At 50.8% G+C, this 15,188-nt stretch overlaps 1 protein-coding gene across 1 annotated transcript in view; it reads right to left on the bottom strand.

Annotated features, from left to right (window-relative positions):
- ENTHD1 (ENTH domain containing 1) overlaps nucleotides 1-15,188 on the bottom strand; it is a 1,212,238-nt gene that overhangs the window by 235,647 nt on the left and 961,403 nt on the right. The gene's annotated exons all lie outside the window — the stretch shown is intronic.

Genomic DNA, 15,188 nt, shown 5'->3' with positions numbered 1-15,188 from the left:
TTCCAGTGTCCGGCAGTGCTACTCCAGGAGGGAGTGCACAGAAGTCCGAAGTGAGGAGTGATTGGGGGATGAGTTTCCCAGTGGATGCACCAGTGGACCAGAGACTAGCCAGTTGGGCTAGATCTTCTTGGGTGGACCCGGGTGGCGCCACTTCTGGTCTGGGGGATCTTTGCGCACTGTCAGGTGGACAGGAGGCGGGAGATCTGCGCCAGACAGACAGTCACACGACACATGGGTCATGTGTCAGCCTCAGGGGGATTGCGTGTGAGTCCCCAGAAGTCCTGGAGTGCCAGGCAATTATTCCACCAAAGGTTTTAGACCGGAGGTTGGGAGGCCAGGTTCAGGTTCTGCCTGACCTGAAGGGTAGGACAACTGTAACCAGTGTCCTGACCGGTTCTTCCAGAGGAACTTCTCCAGTTGGGAGAGGGCAGACCTCTGGAAGGGGGTACAGAGGGTGGGAGAGCCCACCTCTGACCCTGGTGCAACCTGAGGGGTTAAACCCTGGGTTGGAGTGGCGTTGTAAGGGTACCCCTCGCAGGAGGAGGAGGAACCCTGGAAGAAGAGGTAAGGGGAGGAGAGCCTTCCCTGAGACTCCTGGTCCGCCTGAGGTTGTAGACCAAAGGCTGGTGAACCAGTGGCAGTCCAGTCCTGTCTTGCAGACAGGGAGAGTGGAGAATGGGTACTATGTGCCAGGGGTTACTACCCCCCGCTCTGCGAATTGGCAAGGACCGGTGGCACCTGGGTGGCCCAGGGCCTGGTCCGGGCCGCGGACAGCTGAGGAGTACCAGTGGGGTAGCCCAGTTGGTCCTTACAGTAGTTTTAGAAGGAACCCTAGGGGTTCACCGTGGCATAGAACAGGAGGGTGTCCCGGCAGTGGCGGGCCTGCGTCCGTGTTCTATCGCCCCAAGCAGGGAAGTCCATCACGGTGGTGATTGTTCTCCCCTGCGTTTTGGCTGGAAGGGGGTTGTGTTGGACTTGGCCCGCAGGGCAGGTTCACCCCTAGACTTTTTGCCTTATTTGTGACCCTGTGTCAGTGATTTTTGGGTCTCTGCGCACTTTTCCCTGGGCCCCAGAGTGAAAGTGCGCGCATGTAGTATGGCTGGCCTGCCCTCCCATAGGAATGCATGGGGAATGTGTGTGTCCCTGGTAGTTCCTGATGCGTGGGGAGTACAGGCTCGAGTTTAGTATGTATAAACTCGTGAGAGTGAATGCTGCAAGATGGTGTCTGCGGCATGTTTGTGTCTAGTTGGGAAGTGCTACTTCTGGACATTGAGATATGTGTGCAGTGAGGGTGCTGGAGCGTGATTGGCTGGAGCTGGCTGGCATGCCAGGCTCCAGGAAGTCTGGATGGGTCTGCCCGGTGGTGAGTGGGAGATTAGCATGCTGATGGCTGGGGAGGAGTGTACCTGTGGCCTGAATGAGGCTGGGTTTTCCCCAGACAATGCTGGCTCCGCCCCCCTGTGGTGTGACTGATGTCCCTAGCCCTGCCAGTGAAAGAAAGGGGTGGTTGGGCCATCAAGGGTACTCAAGAACCAGCTGCGACTGGTTCCGCCCCCACCCTGCACCTTCAGACAAAGGAATGTACTGTATAAAAATGGGGCTGTGTCCCCACAGAAGTTGTTCTTCTTTTGGAATCCTGCCAGAGGGGGCTTGTGCCGCTGCTGGGGCCAGAAGGACCGCCACTTGGGGAGTCTCCCTGCCTGGAGACCCAGTGTGCTGGCTCTGGCCCAGCCTTGCCCCCCCCTGCCTGCCTCCAGCCCTGCTGGAGCCCTGTCCTGTCCTCCAGTGCTGAGGAGCACTGAGGACACCTGCCTACAGCCTGAGAGCGCTGCTCTCTGCCCTTCAGCGCTAGGAGCGCTGAGATCGCCTGCCTAAGCGCTGGAAACGCTGTACTTTTGCTCGAGCGCTGTGAGCGCTGTATCCTGCCCGCTTTGTAGGAGGATTCGACGGCGCGGGTGCCACCCCGCTCATTGCCGCGGTACTTTGCCCGGGTTCGTGATTTGTTGGAGTCACGAGGGAGCCCACTCCTCGGATCCTGGGAAGCCGCCTGCCTGCCTAAAACGGGCCGCCGCGCTGCCCGCGACGACCCGGAAGTGTTCCAGACGGCCGGCCAATCAGAGAGCGGCCCCGGAAAGGCCGACCGGAAGTCCCGCCTCCCTCGCCGAGCCGAGAGAGAGCCTGCCGAGGCTCCCCGAGAGGGAAGGAGAGCCCCGGGACCAGCGGGAGAGACCCGCCTCCGTGAAAGACCAGCCGGTGAGTGCAGGTGCCTGCAGAGGAGGGGGGGAGCGTCGGGACACATTGCCGGTGTCCGCCCCGCCCCCTCCCTGCAGCGCGACCTCGCGCTCGCGCGTTGGGAGCCCAGAGAGGCTCAGAGGCAGCATTTTGTTGTTGGAGCCCGAGAGGCTCATCGGGGGCAATTATTTCACGAGCCCTGAGAGGCTCTGAGCGCCCCACCTTCCCTGCGAGTCCCCAGAGGGGGGGCTCCCCCAAAGAGAAGCGCCGCACTTGTGCCTAGAGCCTGAGAGAGGCTCAGGGCGCCCTTTTGGAGAGCCAGAGAGGCTCGCAAGTGCCTTGTCTTTGCCTTGGGTCCCCAGAGAGAGGGACCCCACAGCCCAGCGAGGCTGCACCTTGAGTTGCTGGAGCCCTGAGAGGCTCAGCAGCGCCCTTTCTTGTTTAAGAGCCTGAGAGAGGCTCACCAGTGCCACAGTGGTGGTTCCTTGAGCCCAGAGAGGCTCCAACTTTGTGTTAACTTTACCTGCTCCAGTTGTCCAGCACTTAGTGGACAACTGCCACGTTTAGGCCCTGACATTGGGACACCGGGACAGTCACAGGTGGTGACTTGTGAGTATGGGGTAATGGTTATTGATTCTGCACCGCTGAATGTATTGCTTATGCGTCATGTGCCTTTACACCTCTGAATGTTGATACATCATGTGTTTTATCCTTGCACCCCTATAGGTATTGTGACATGTAGGTGGTTGTTTTCTCCCTAGTACAGGTGGTGCTAGAGAGGTCCTGTTACCAGTGATTACTGGTTGTATGCTCTACTGTTATATTTTTGTGCTACAGTAATTATTTCTAAAAGTGCTGATACCCTTGACAGTGGTCCAAGTGGCCCTGTCCTGTACAAATATCCCTTGTAAATTCCGCCCGTGTCTGTTGGCACCGGGTAATAAGATGTGTGTTTTATCTGATGTATATTTTTATAATACAAAGGCTATTTTTACATAACCTTGTGTGGAGTGTTTCTTTGTGGTGGGCCTTGGGTGTTGTTGCTGGGGTGCGTGCGCAAATACTTAACTTACATCGCCTCCAAGTTTAGCCTTGACTGCTCGCGCCACGTTACCTAGAGGGCGAGTAGGGGTTGCCTTGGTGTGTGACTCCCTTGCCCTGACACTTAGAACTGGCGATCCCTGACTGACCTCGACGCGAGTCTTGGCCGGCCAGGGTCCCGGTTCTAACAGGCATCTTCCGGCCGGCCCCAGACCTCCACCCGAGGCCGCCGCCGACACCGTCTCGCCGGCAACCAGCTGAAGGCGAGGCCCCGGTCTCAATCCTGGGGAGGCCGCACTTTCCGGGAGGACGCCGCTGTGGATCCACCGAACACCGGACCCACCAGGATGGACGGTGAGTGACTGCAAAGCTATGCATGTAAGTTATAGTCCGTCTTGGGCAGGATGAGCGACAGGATTTTAGAATATAAGCAGGCAGGACAGCGGAGCCGAGCTAACGTGCGACCATCTCGTTGTCGAGCTTGGCTCCTCCCCCAAAAAGCTGGTATTTTTAACCCTTACCTGTACATACTTCAAGCAGCAGGTATAACTAGAAAGTACTCTTAAATGCGTTCTGGAGATGCATTGACAATACCTGATGAGTACTTAAAGTAAAGAACGGCAGAAAAGTCATGTTACAAATGAACACATACTATTATTCTAAAGTCCTATTAAGTATAACGTCTGGCCCTTTGCGGACTCTTAAAAAACCACAAATGGACAATATTTTTCTTTAGGAAAGCTAGAAACCCTAAGGTGATTAATGTTCATTGAGCCCTGCAGGATACCCAGCTTTTCATTCATTCGGGGGCAGGGATCATTTCTCACCTAAGGGTACTTTAAATAACCATCTAATCGCAGTTCTCATGCAGATGCAGCGATTAGATTACTAAAGTCCTTTTGGCCCATGGCTGTGAAGCCCTGGGGAGGGGGCCCCCACCCTTGAGCCTCACAGCACTGCACCACCATCATCATAACCACGTCCTTTAAAAGGCACTGCTGCGAGGCCCCTCTTGCATGTTAAAAAGTCTGAGGCTCTGGGCAGGTGCCCATACTGCCCATGCCAATCTCCGGCCCTACAATTATTTCTTATAAAAGCAAGTATTTAGCTGGACATTTATTTATTGTTCATGCCATTTGCACTTTGAGTTATGAGTCATGTTCACTGACCTGTATCTACATCACTCCCTCCCCCTGAGGGAGCCTTGACTGCTCAACCACAGCTATCAGTGAGAGTCGAGTGCAGAAGGGGTATTTGGCCCAGTTGAGTGGGATCCGTAGAAGGTCGGTCCCTGGGACATCAGGAGTAAAAGGCCTTAACACCCACAATTAGACCCAATAGCCCCTGCGTCCCCGTTTACCTTCTGAAAGGTGTTCTGACACTCATATTACCCATCAATTCCCTGAAATAGAAAACAATAAGGGACAATTTGTGTTATTTTGCCAGGAGAAGTCAAGGACCAGTTGGTAGTCAAAGTCACCTGTCCGCAGCAGTCATCTAGAGATAACGCTGCTTTGATTGCTAAAGACGCTTTATGAAACAGTATTTCAGAAGTCCAAAACTGATTGGAACAAAATTACCCAATGTAATCCACTTCCGCTAGACTATAGACAGTTACCTTTGTTCCTTTCGCAAACTCTTAAGAAAGATTTTACCAATCTAGCTTTCCCTACTGGTTCTACCCTATTTTCAGTAAGTTTGTGATTTGTTTATTGCGGGTGATTGTTTGGACCAATGCAAATGTGACTCCATTAAACCCATGCACTGAATTCGCTAAGTAAGCACCTAAAGAATCTACAGAAAATTTGCAATGTTGTTACCGTTCATCCCCCCGCATTCAATATTCTAGTCACAACATCTTGGCTGGTAGAGACATCTCTCTGCTGACCACATCGAAGCTGTCACAGCACTACCCCAATCTGTTTCCCTCTGAAATGACAAACTATTTATGGAATTGCCGGCTACTGCAGGCAGTGGCTTCTGTGTTTTTTTTCTTTTTTTTAGTCCTCATACGCCAAAAGATATTCTCAGAGTACAATATCCATACCATCCACTACGCAGCAGATGAACCCCACATTTTTTTTTTTTGGTTGTAAGCTCTGAAGATCTTGATGGATGCACTTTCTGCAGATACCCTTGGGGTAAGGGAAGTAGTCAATTCAGTTCAACTAACTTACCGACCACAGAACTGATCCTAGGGTAGTTTATTCTGCAAAAAGGCATAATCATTGGACAGGTTTTTTTTTTTTTTTTTACCTCTCCATTTTTTGAAATTTTTATTTATTTATTTATTTTAAAACAATGCTACAACTTCTCCAGCCAATTATTGCAAGGAGTCCAAAAATGTTTTTTACTCTTCCAATCTACCCTGTCTAAATTCAGTGTATATTTAATTGCATTTATCCAGTCTAAGTAGATAGGTGCAGTATCTTTTAACCAGGATTTACAAATTTCTCTATGTGCGAGTATAATTAAATATAACGACAACTTGTTAACATCTCAGGGAAGAGATTCATAGTTAAAAAAGATACCAAAAAAAATAAGTGTTACACACACCTGTATATCAAAATTAAACAAATCTTTCATACCTTCAGATACCGTAGACCAGACATTATGCAAGACAGGGCAGGTTAAAAACATGTGCACATCATCAGCTTTTTCCTGCTTGCACTTTGGGGTAGCAGGGAATTGTATCTTTCGAAAATTTAGAAAGCTTAGCAGGAGACCAGTATACTCTATGAAGAGAAAACAGATGGTTGCGTTTTAAATTGGCGGGAGATACTGTGGTGTGTAGTAAGTCAAACGATACTTGCCATAACTCCTCCAAATCTGCATCCGGAATGTAGTCTCCCCATAGGTGGACTGGCAAGGTAAAGTCACCATCATCTGTTTCCAGGATAGTCCAATAGAACATCGCTGTCTTTATCTTCCTGCTCTTCCCCTGAAGCAATTTCTCCACAGCAGTCTTTACTCTGACTTCCGATCCGACAGCCTGGCTCCAGCTCTTAATTTGAAGATATTTAAACTTGGCTAGGTTGTTCTCAGTCAAGGTAGAGATCTCATCCCAATTTAACAGCAACCCCTCGGACATCAACTGGCACCAATATTTTATATCGGCATCCAGCAGAGGTTTTGCAAGATAATCTTTAGTCCACTCTGGAGAGCCTGGGTATTCCCAGATAGGAGCCATGGCTGTGTAGTAGGCAAAATTCAAAGATTTCCTTAATCTTGCCCAGGTGAAGTCCCTCAATATCTTCAGTCGAACCTTCTTAAAGAAACACGGGTCGCCAAACTTAAACAAAAAACCATGGGATCCCCCTTGAATTTCTGTCAACATTACCTCAAACATTATGCCTATTTCTGTGCTATCTGGTTTATCGAATAACGTTATCCCTGCCTTGAGTAACAATGTCCTAGCATAGAGCTTCAGGTCTGGGGCGCACAATCCACCTTTGCTTTTCTTTCTCTACAATTTCCTCCATGAAATCCTAATACCCTTTGAGGTCCATACGAAAGAATTCCATTTTGCTTGTATTTTCCTCAGCTTATCTTCCTTAAAAGCTAGAGGAATATTCTGGAATAAAAATATTAATTTGAGCAAAACCATTATTTTCACAATATTTACTATCCCAATTAACGTAAGGGGAAGAAGAGACCAGTCTTTAAAGAATCAGTGATTTCTTTATCAATTTTAGCAAGGTTTCTGTACGTTAGACGTTCAATATCCTGTGTAATTTGAATCCCCAGGTATCTTATCTCTTGTTTCAAAATTGGAACAGAGGTTTTTATATTCCAAACCATGCATTCAGACTTTGACTGATTAATCTGATAACCCGATATTTGACCAAACTGAGTAGCTGCACTGTAAATTAGCGCAATTGCTTGTGTTGGATCTGAAGTGTATATCATCATATCGTCAGCGTAAAGAGAAACATTTTTCTCCAGTTCTTGTATTTAAAAGGTGCAATATTATTATCTTGCCTAATTTTCTCTGCTAAAGGCTCGATATTCAAATTAAAGAGTAGAGGTGAGAGGGGGCACCCCTGTCTTGTCCCTCTTTTGATAGTTATAGATGCTGAGAGGCTGCCATTGACCAATACTCTGACTATGGGATGCTGGTAAAAAGAGGAAATGCCTCTACAAAAATTCATACCCAAGTTACATCTCTCTAGTACTTTGGCTAAGTATACCCAATTTACGCTGTGTAATAATCGCCATTGGGAGTTTATACAGAGTTGCCACATCGATTGCCCCCACTAATGCTTTAGTCAGATCTTGTATGGTGCGTCCCTTCACAAACCCCTTTTGATCACAATGCAATAAATTTCCAGCTACCCCATTTAATCTCTCTGCTAAGATCTTAGCAAGAAACTTATAGTCAAGATACAGCAGAGAGATTGGCCTATAAGAATCACACTGCGACGTTGGTTTAAAGGGCTTGAGAATAAGAACTGCCATTTCCTCATTCCATGAGGGAGGGATATTTCCTTCTTCCTCACAAATAGACGAAAAGAGCCTATGAAGCACGGGCGCAATAACTGGAGCTAAGATCTTATATAGTTCCGCCGGCAACCCGTAGGGGCCTGGGGCTTCACCGCTCATGGCCGACTCTATTACCTCAACCACTTCCTTCAAGCTGATACATCCATTTAAGTTATTAGATGCCTCGGCCTCAATTCTCAATACTGCATATTGCTCGAGCCATGCTTGAATTAAGCTATCCTGCGGAGATAGGTCTTCTTTATACACCTGGTCAAAATGGTTAAAAAAAGCTTCCTCAATGTCAGAAGCGATTTCTGAGATCTCACCAGTAATACCGGTCGAGACTCCTTTAATCCTGTTCCTGTTTTGTTCTTTTTTGTTTCCCAGGCTAAAAGCTTCCCGCTGGCTTCCCCATGCTCAAAATGAGCAAGGGAACTAGCATGCCAATGTTTCCTGAGTCTAGTATCAAGGACCTCTTCTAATTGTAATTTGCAAGCTAAAAGCTCTTGTCGGATATTTGGTTCAGAAGATAAATTCGGGGCTAAAAGCTCACGTTCTAGCTTGGCGATTTTTGTCTCGATCCCAGATACCCTTACCTTGTTTTGCCTTGTAGATTGAATGGCAAAAATCACCCCCTCAAATAAGCTTTATAGGAGTCCAATACGATTTCAAGTGGGGCAGTTTCTAGATTTACCTCAAAGAACTTCTCTGAGTCCTCTATCAGTTTTTTTACCACCTCCCCCTCAAACAAAATACTTCGATCCATGGTCCATCTTTTTTTTTTTTTTGAAAACCTTTATTGTACCTTCTGACAGTTACACAGCACGTTGCCTACAACCCCGAGGGGCCGGCCGCTAAATGGAAAGAAATAGCAATGACAGCCTTGTGGAATTAAAGTCCGCGTGGTAAAGAAGCCACTGCAATGTCAAGTCAAGTCATACAAAGTAAATGATGTTTTCGTTTTTCATTTTTTGATGAAAAATAAAAAAAGGAAACATAAGAACAGCAGGAAATCACAGTGTGATCATTGGTAAATAACATTGCAGGATAGCTGTAGGAAGATTCCCCAGGACAGGATAGGGTGCCGTGTATTATCTAGGAACCAATGTGGAATGTGTAGAAACTACTACCCCCCCGCTTCCCTCCCGAAGGTCCCTCTACCTCAACCGCTCCCCCTCACTCCATCCCCCCCTCATCATCTGAGTCCAGCGGATCGTCTTCTGGCAGCGGGTCGCAAATGTCGCCCCGGTACGCATTCCATGGGGCCCAAACCTTATTCCACTTGCCTGGACAAGCCCGACTCAAGTACACCGCCCTTTCAGTTACCATTGTTCTGTCCATATTCATGCACCACTGTGACCTTGTTGGAAGGTCAGCCGCCCCCCAACGCTGCGCAATGTCCCGCTTCGCTACCATCATTCCCAGTGTCACCCAGAGTCGACCATGCCGGGACAGATCCGTCGGTTCCCATATGTTGGGGAGACACCGCCTTGGCTCCGGGAGAACCGAGATCTCTAGCACTTGGGATACAGTACGCAGTATTTGTCGCCAATAATTTTGTATGCGCGGGCAGTCCCAAAACGTGTGAAAGAAGGTGCCTTCGTCCCCGCAGCCACGCAAGCAAAATGGGTGTGGTGTTCTGTGTATGCGGTGTAGCAGTGTCCTCGTGTAGTATACCCTGCGAAGGACCTTTAGCTGGACTAGCCTCATCCTAGCCGATGTGCCCACCTCTTTCGGGGAAGCCAGAGCCTCATTCCACTCGTACTCATCTAGGGCGCCTACTTCCCGTTCCCACCTTTCCTTGAGGGGAGTCAGAGGATCTGGCGAATTGTTTAGGAGCTTACGGTACGTCAAGGAGGTTGCTCTCTCCACCATGAAGTCGGTCAGGAGGCGATCCTCCAGCGGGGAGGACTCAGGGAGAGTCGATCCGGAGGGGATGGCCGAGAGCAGTGCATGGCAAATCTGCACGTATCGATATGATTCGTGCGGCCCAAGGTCATATATTTCTCTCAGGCGGGTGAATGAAATAACATCCCCCCGCTCCCACATGTCCCCCACTGTGGAGATGCCGATGGAGTCCCAGTGGGAAAACCCCTTGCTAGTTCTCAAATTGCCCAAAGCGCGTGCGTCCCAGAGCGGGGTGAGTCTGGTGATTTTACCCTTCCAACCTAGTGCAGCTGTCGCCGCGTGCCAGGTTTCCACAGTGAGTTTAGTGGGTCCTATAAGCAGTCTCAACTTTCTCCGATCATAAAGTGGGGCAAGTATGTTATTGATGCCCAACTGCGCCCTGTCTGCTTGGAATGCCGGGTCAGACTGTGGGGCGTGTAGCCACTGGTTAATGGGCCTAAGTTGAGCTGCCCAGTAGTACAAGTGCAAGTTCGGAAGTGCAATGCCCCCATCATACCAGCCTCTGCAAAGTTTAGCTTGAGCTATGCGCGCCGGCCGATTGCCCCTCAACAGCCCGGAAACCACCGCTGCAACCTTCCTGAAATATCCCGCTGCCACCGGGAATGGTGTGTTATCTAGGATGTACAGAAAGCGGGGCAACGATTTCATTTTGTACAACGCTGCTTTCCCCAGCATTGTTAATGGCAACCCTGCCCAAAAGTTGGCGTCCTGCTTGAGACGCTCCAACGGTGGTATCAAGTTCAGTCTCTTGTATTCAAATGGGTCCCCCGTGACATTGACGCCCAAGTATTTAAAGGAGGAACCAGCCAGTCTCAGAGGGCAGTCTGGCCCGAGTGTCGGGGTTTGACCCGCCAACACGTACATCTCCGACTTGTTCCAATTTATGGTGTAGCCAGAAACCTTGCCATGCTCGTCGCACAAGTGCAGAAGGGCCGGAACTCCACGCTCGGGATCCGTCAGATACACCAGCATGTCGTCCGCATAGAGGGACAAGCGGTCTTCCCATCCCTCCTTCCATTGAATTCCCTTGAGCAAGGGAGTTTGTCTTATGCGAATAGCCAGAGGTTCCAGGGTGAGTGCGAAGAGCAGGGGGGACAGAGGGCAACCCTGCCGGGTGCCCCTTCCAAGTGGAAACGTGCGTGAAATGTGGCCATTCGCAACTACGTGTGCCATTGGTGCCGCGTAGAGTAGCTTTATCCAGGATATGAAGTTCGGGCCAAAGCCCATGTGAGACAGTACTTCGAAAAGGTAGACCCACTCCACCAAGTCGAAAGCCATCTTCGCGTCCAGGGCCAATATAACTGCACTATCACTAAGTTGGTCTGCCCTCGCCAACACCCCATGAACCCTACGAAGATTAAGCGCGGTGTTTCTATGAGGCATGAACCCCGATTGATCTGGGTGGATAAGATCAGGCAGGTGAGCCAGCAGTCGGTTGGCCAGGAGCTTGGCCAAGATTTTACTTTCTGCATTCAGCGGTAGGATGAGCATTCCTCCTGAGGCTTGCCGGGCTTTGGAATAGCCACAATCGTGGCTGTTCGCTGGTCCAGTGGGAGCTGCCCCCTCTCGCGGCATTCTTCATACATCTTAAGTAGATAAGGACAAAGGTCCTCAGAGCGCGCCTGGTACCATTTGACCGGAATGCCGTTCGGACCAAGTGCTTTTCCGGGTATGAGCGCCCCTATGGCAATCCGTAGTTCGTCGGCGGTCAGTGCCGCATCCAGGTCGGCCATAGCCTCCGGTTGCAGTATCGGGATATCTAAGTCGCTCAGCGCACACTGGGCCATAATCGCGGTCACCTCCCTTTCGGGAGTATACACCTTTTCGAAGTGGGTCGCCAGCGCCTCCACTACCTGTTCGGGTCAGTCAGCATCGTACCATTCCCATCTTTCACCTGCTGGATCCCCTTGGAGCTACCCCCTCTCTTATCAAGCCAGGCTAACATCTTTCCCGCCTTGTCACCCACATCATACACCCGATTCTGTGTCTCAGTGATATGTCCCTGTACTGTGATACGTGCATGGTCCGTGTATAGTCGCTGTTGGAGTGCAAGAGTGTGTGCTGTGTCCTCTGTGGGGTCAGCTTCATGCGTAGTTGTGGCTGCGCGCAGTTGGAGCTCGAGAGCAGAGTGCTCAGCTGCCTGTTCCTTCCTATGCGCAGATATGGAGCTTATAGCCTGTCCCCTCAACACAGTTTTATAGGCCTCCCAGAGAACATCGGCGGACGCCACAGTCGATTCGTTCTCAACAAAGTATTGCTCCGTGGCCCTTTGAAGAGCCCTCCTGATTTTCGGGACTTTAAGGTAAGAGGCCTGAATAGGGTATATGCGGCGACGAGACTTTGTCTGGGTGGAAATGGTGAGGGTTAACGGAGAGTGATCTGAAATGCCTCGGGGGTGAATGTCTACCGTGTCCACTCGCTGTATCCCCTCCCCCAACGCCAAGAAATAATCAATGCGGGAGAGACTGTTATGGACTGTGGAGTGGAACGTGTATTGTCTGACCAGAGGGTGAACATGACGCCAAATATCTATCAGTCCCAGTGCCTCTAGGAATCGCTGAAACCGGGAGGGACCCCCCGGCAAAGCAGCTACCGGAAACCTGTCAAGCTGCGGGTCCGCAGCTGCATTAAAGTCCCCTCCCAAGATCACATCACTGTCCGGGAGAGATAACAAGAAGTCACCCAGGGCTGGTAGCATCACTGAGTGTAGGGACGGCGGAACATACACCGAGACCACCGTCAACGGACGACCGTCCCACTGCCCCACCACCGCCGCAAAACACCCCTGATTATCGGCTTTAGTACTCAGTGTGATGAAGTGTGAGGATTTTTTAATCAGGACACCCGTGCCCCGTGAACCAGATGAAAATTCCGAATGTACAATCATCCTATACACTCTCCTGTCCAAGGCCTTGGGAGCCCCTCCCACCAAATGAGTCTCCTGCAAGAGTGCTATGTCTGGTTTATGGCGCTTTAGCTCAGACAGAACTAGGCCACGTTTCACCTTGTCTCCTAGGCCCCGCACGTTCCAGGAAAGTATTCGGAGGGCTGAGCCACTAGTCCGCACCCCATCCAGCCCCACGGCATTGAGTCGTTCATCCGCCATCTTCAATCACCCAACACACGAAACGTCCAGAAGGAATCATTCGCACCTGCAATAACACAATTGTAGTAGTACCACACTTTACAGTTCTTGATCGACTTAGTGAATTTCCCATGAAAAAGAACCAACCCCACCCCACCCCTTCCCACCCTGCCTCCCTGCTTAACGGACCTTCAACTGCCCACCACCCCAACTTAGCAGAGCGCTTAATCCATCCCACAAACAGAGTACTTGCGCGTCGGGGGAGAGTGTCCCCCAAAGCAGGCGGCCCCCTTGCTGCCCTAGGGACGTCCAGGCCGGTGTCCAATAACGACGTGGTTAAGCAACCATTGCGTGAGGAAGTCAGAGTCTAACCATTTCGCGGCCTGTGAATCTCAGTCGCCCCCGGCAGCCCCGGATAGGTCTTGCGTTGGCGATGCACTCGCACTCCTTCTAGCCAATGTCTGTGAGCCGGGCCGGCTGTCGTTCTGGGGTCTGTTGCGTTGTCGGCCAGACGTGCGATCCACTGTGCGCCATTCTCCAGCCAGTCCCTTGCCGTCTCAGGAGAGTCAAAAAACCAGACCTTCTTATCGGCCACCACTTGTAGCCGGGCCGGGTACAGCATGGAGTACTGCAATTCCTGTTCATGGAGTGTTTTCTTCACCTCCAGAAAAGTTCTCCTCCTTCTCGTGACCTCCGCTGTGTAATCCGGAAAAAAGGAAACGCGCGAGTTTTGGATCTGGATAGGTGGTGCCACCCTGGCTGCCTGGAGGATCGTGTCTCGATCCCTGAAGTTGAAGAGTCTCGCCAGGATAGGACGAGGGGGAGCCCCCGGCTTAGGTGTTCCACCGGGTACCCTATGGGCTCGTTCTACAGTGAAAAAGTTGGAGAGCCCCTTGGGGGCTAGCTGATTTTTGATCAAATCCTCCACGTACAAGTCCATGGCCCCTTTAGTTTCAGATTCCGGGACCCCCAAAATGCGGACGTTGTTCCGCCTGGAGCGCCCCTCGTGATCGTCCAGCTTGTCTTTCAGCAGTTTATTGTCAGCCAGCAACTTTTCCATCGCTACTTGCAGATCCGAGACATCTTCCACCAGCGATTTGGCTACCACCTCCACCTGTTTTACTCTTTCACTCATCTTTTGGAGGTCAGCTCGTATCAGGGTCACCTCGGTAGCAGTCGCACCCACCGTTGCCTGAACCTGCGCCAGGGCGTGTAGGACATCATCCAGGGTAGCCTTTTTAGCCCCATCACTGTCTGCACCTTTGCCCAGAGATTTGCGCTGCTCCGACTGGGAAAGTGTCTGTTTGTCGTAGGCGAATTTGTCGAGCTTCGCCTGTGCGGCGGTTTGGCGGAGGCCTTTCCCCGCCATTTTGGCTCAACGTCGGGGCGCTCTCGGTAGAAGGGTAAGCAGGCCGCCTTTGTCCAGTGGCGCCAAGGCGTCTTGGCGGATAGTTACGCCAGGCACAGTTTGTAGACCACTATTGGCGTTTTAGACCCTTTGGCAGTGAGTCTGCGTCAGCACTGGCAGACGAGGTGCAAGATGGCGGCGACTACGCAATGATTTTCGAACTTCAGTTGTGGCAGTTCGCCGCCGTATTCCACTGCTCCGCCTTGTCGCCGAAGAGTTAGAGCTAGAAGTTGAGTGTTTAAGAGGGGCCCGCCAGTCCGGAGGTCCGCTGGTGTCGATCTGTGGTCGCAGCGGGCACTTCTGGTCGGCCGCGCCGATGAAGGTCCACTTCCGCCCGGATAGAACTCGACTCAACCACCGCGGCTGCGCTCGTGCCACCAGGCCGCACTTCTGTGATGAGTCGAAGTAGTTCCTTCTTCCTCTTCCCGGGGTGTAAACGCTCCCAAATTTCTCCTGCAGCCGTCGTTCGGTCACCGGACCCAGGACACCCCTTCTGGGTTGATTATTGAGCGGATAGGCATGCGGATTGATGCGGGAAGCCGCTGCGCTACGGGAGCCTCTCTAGGTTGCTGCCGCCATCATCGGCTGCTAGCCACGCCCCCCCACATGGTCCATCTTTTAGTGCTCTGCTGCCCCAAAAGCTTCAAAACTAGAGAAACTGCAGAGTGATCTGAGAGATGCCCTCCTAAATGGTTTACTTCCTTGACGACCCCACATAACTCATCTTCAATCAGAAAAAAATCTAGTCTAGATTTGTGTCCTAGCTTTTTATTCTGAAAGGTGTATTCCCTTTTTGTAACCCATTTTTTTTTCCAAATATCCTTCCAACCCAACTGGTGCATAGCATTCATCAGGAGATATCTTGTGCATGGACTTGTCCTTGTACGTTTTATCCATTTGAGGATCCAAAACTAGATTAAAGTCTCCCGCTAAGATTAAAGGATCATTAAAATCAAGAAGTTATTCCAGCAAATCTCTGAGCGGGAGGGGATCATCTAAGTTTGGACCATAGTATCCAGCAACTGTAACCAA

The sequence above is a fragment of the Lissotriton vulgaris genome, chromosome 1_1 (assembly GCF_964263255.1).
Source record: "Lissotriton vulgaris chromosome 1_1, aLisVul1.2, whole genome shotgun sequence".
Taxonomy (NCBI): Eukaryota; Metazoa; Chordata; class Amphibia; order Caudata; family Salamandridae; genus Lissotriton; species Lissotriton vulgaris.
Note: the sequence above shows the minus strand (reverse complement) of the source record. Positions and strands in the feature narration are given on the sequence as shown.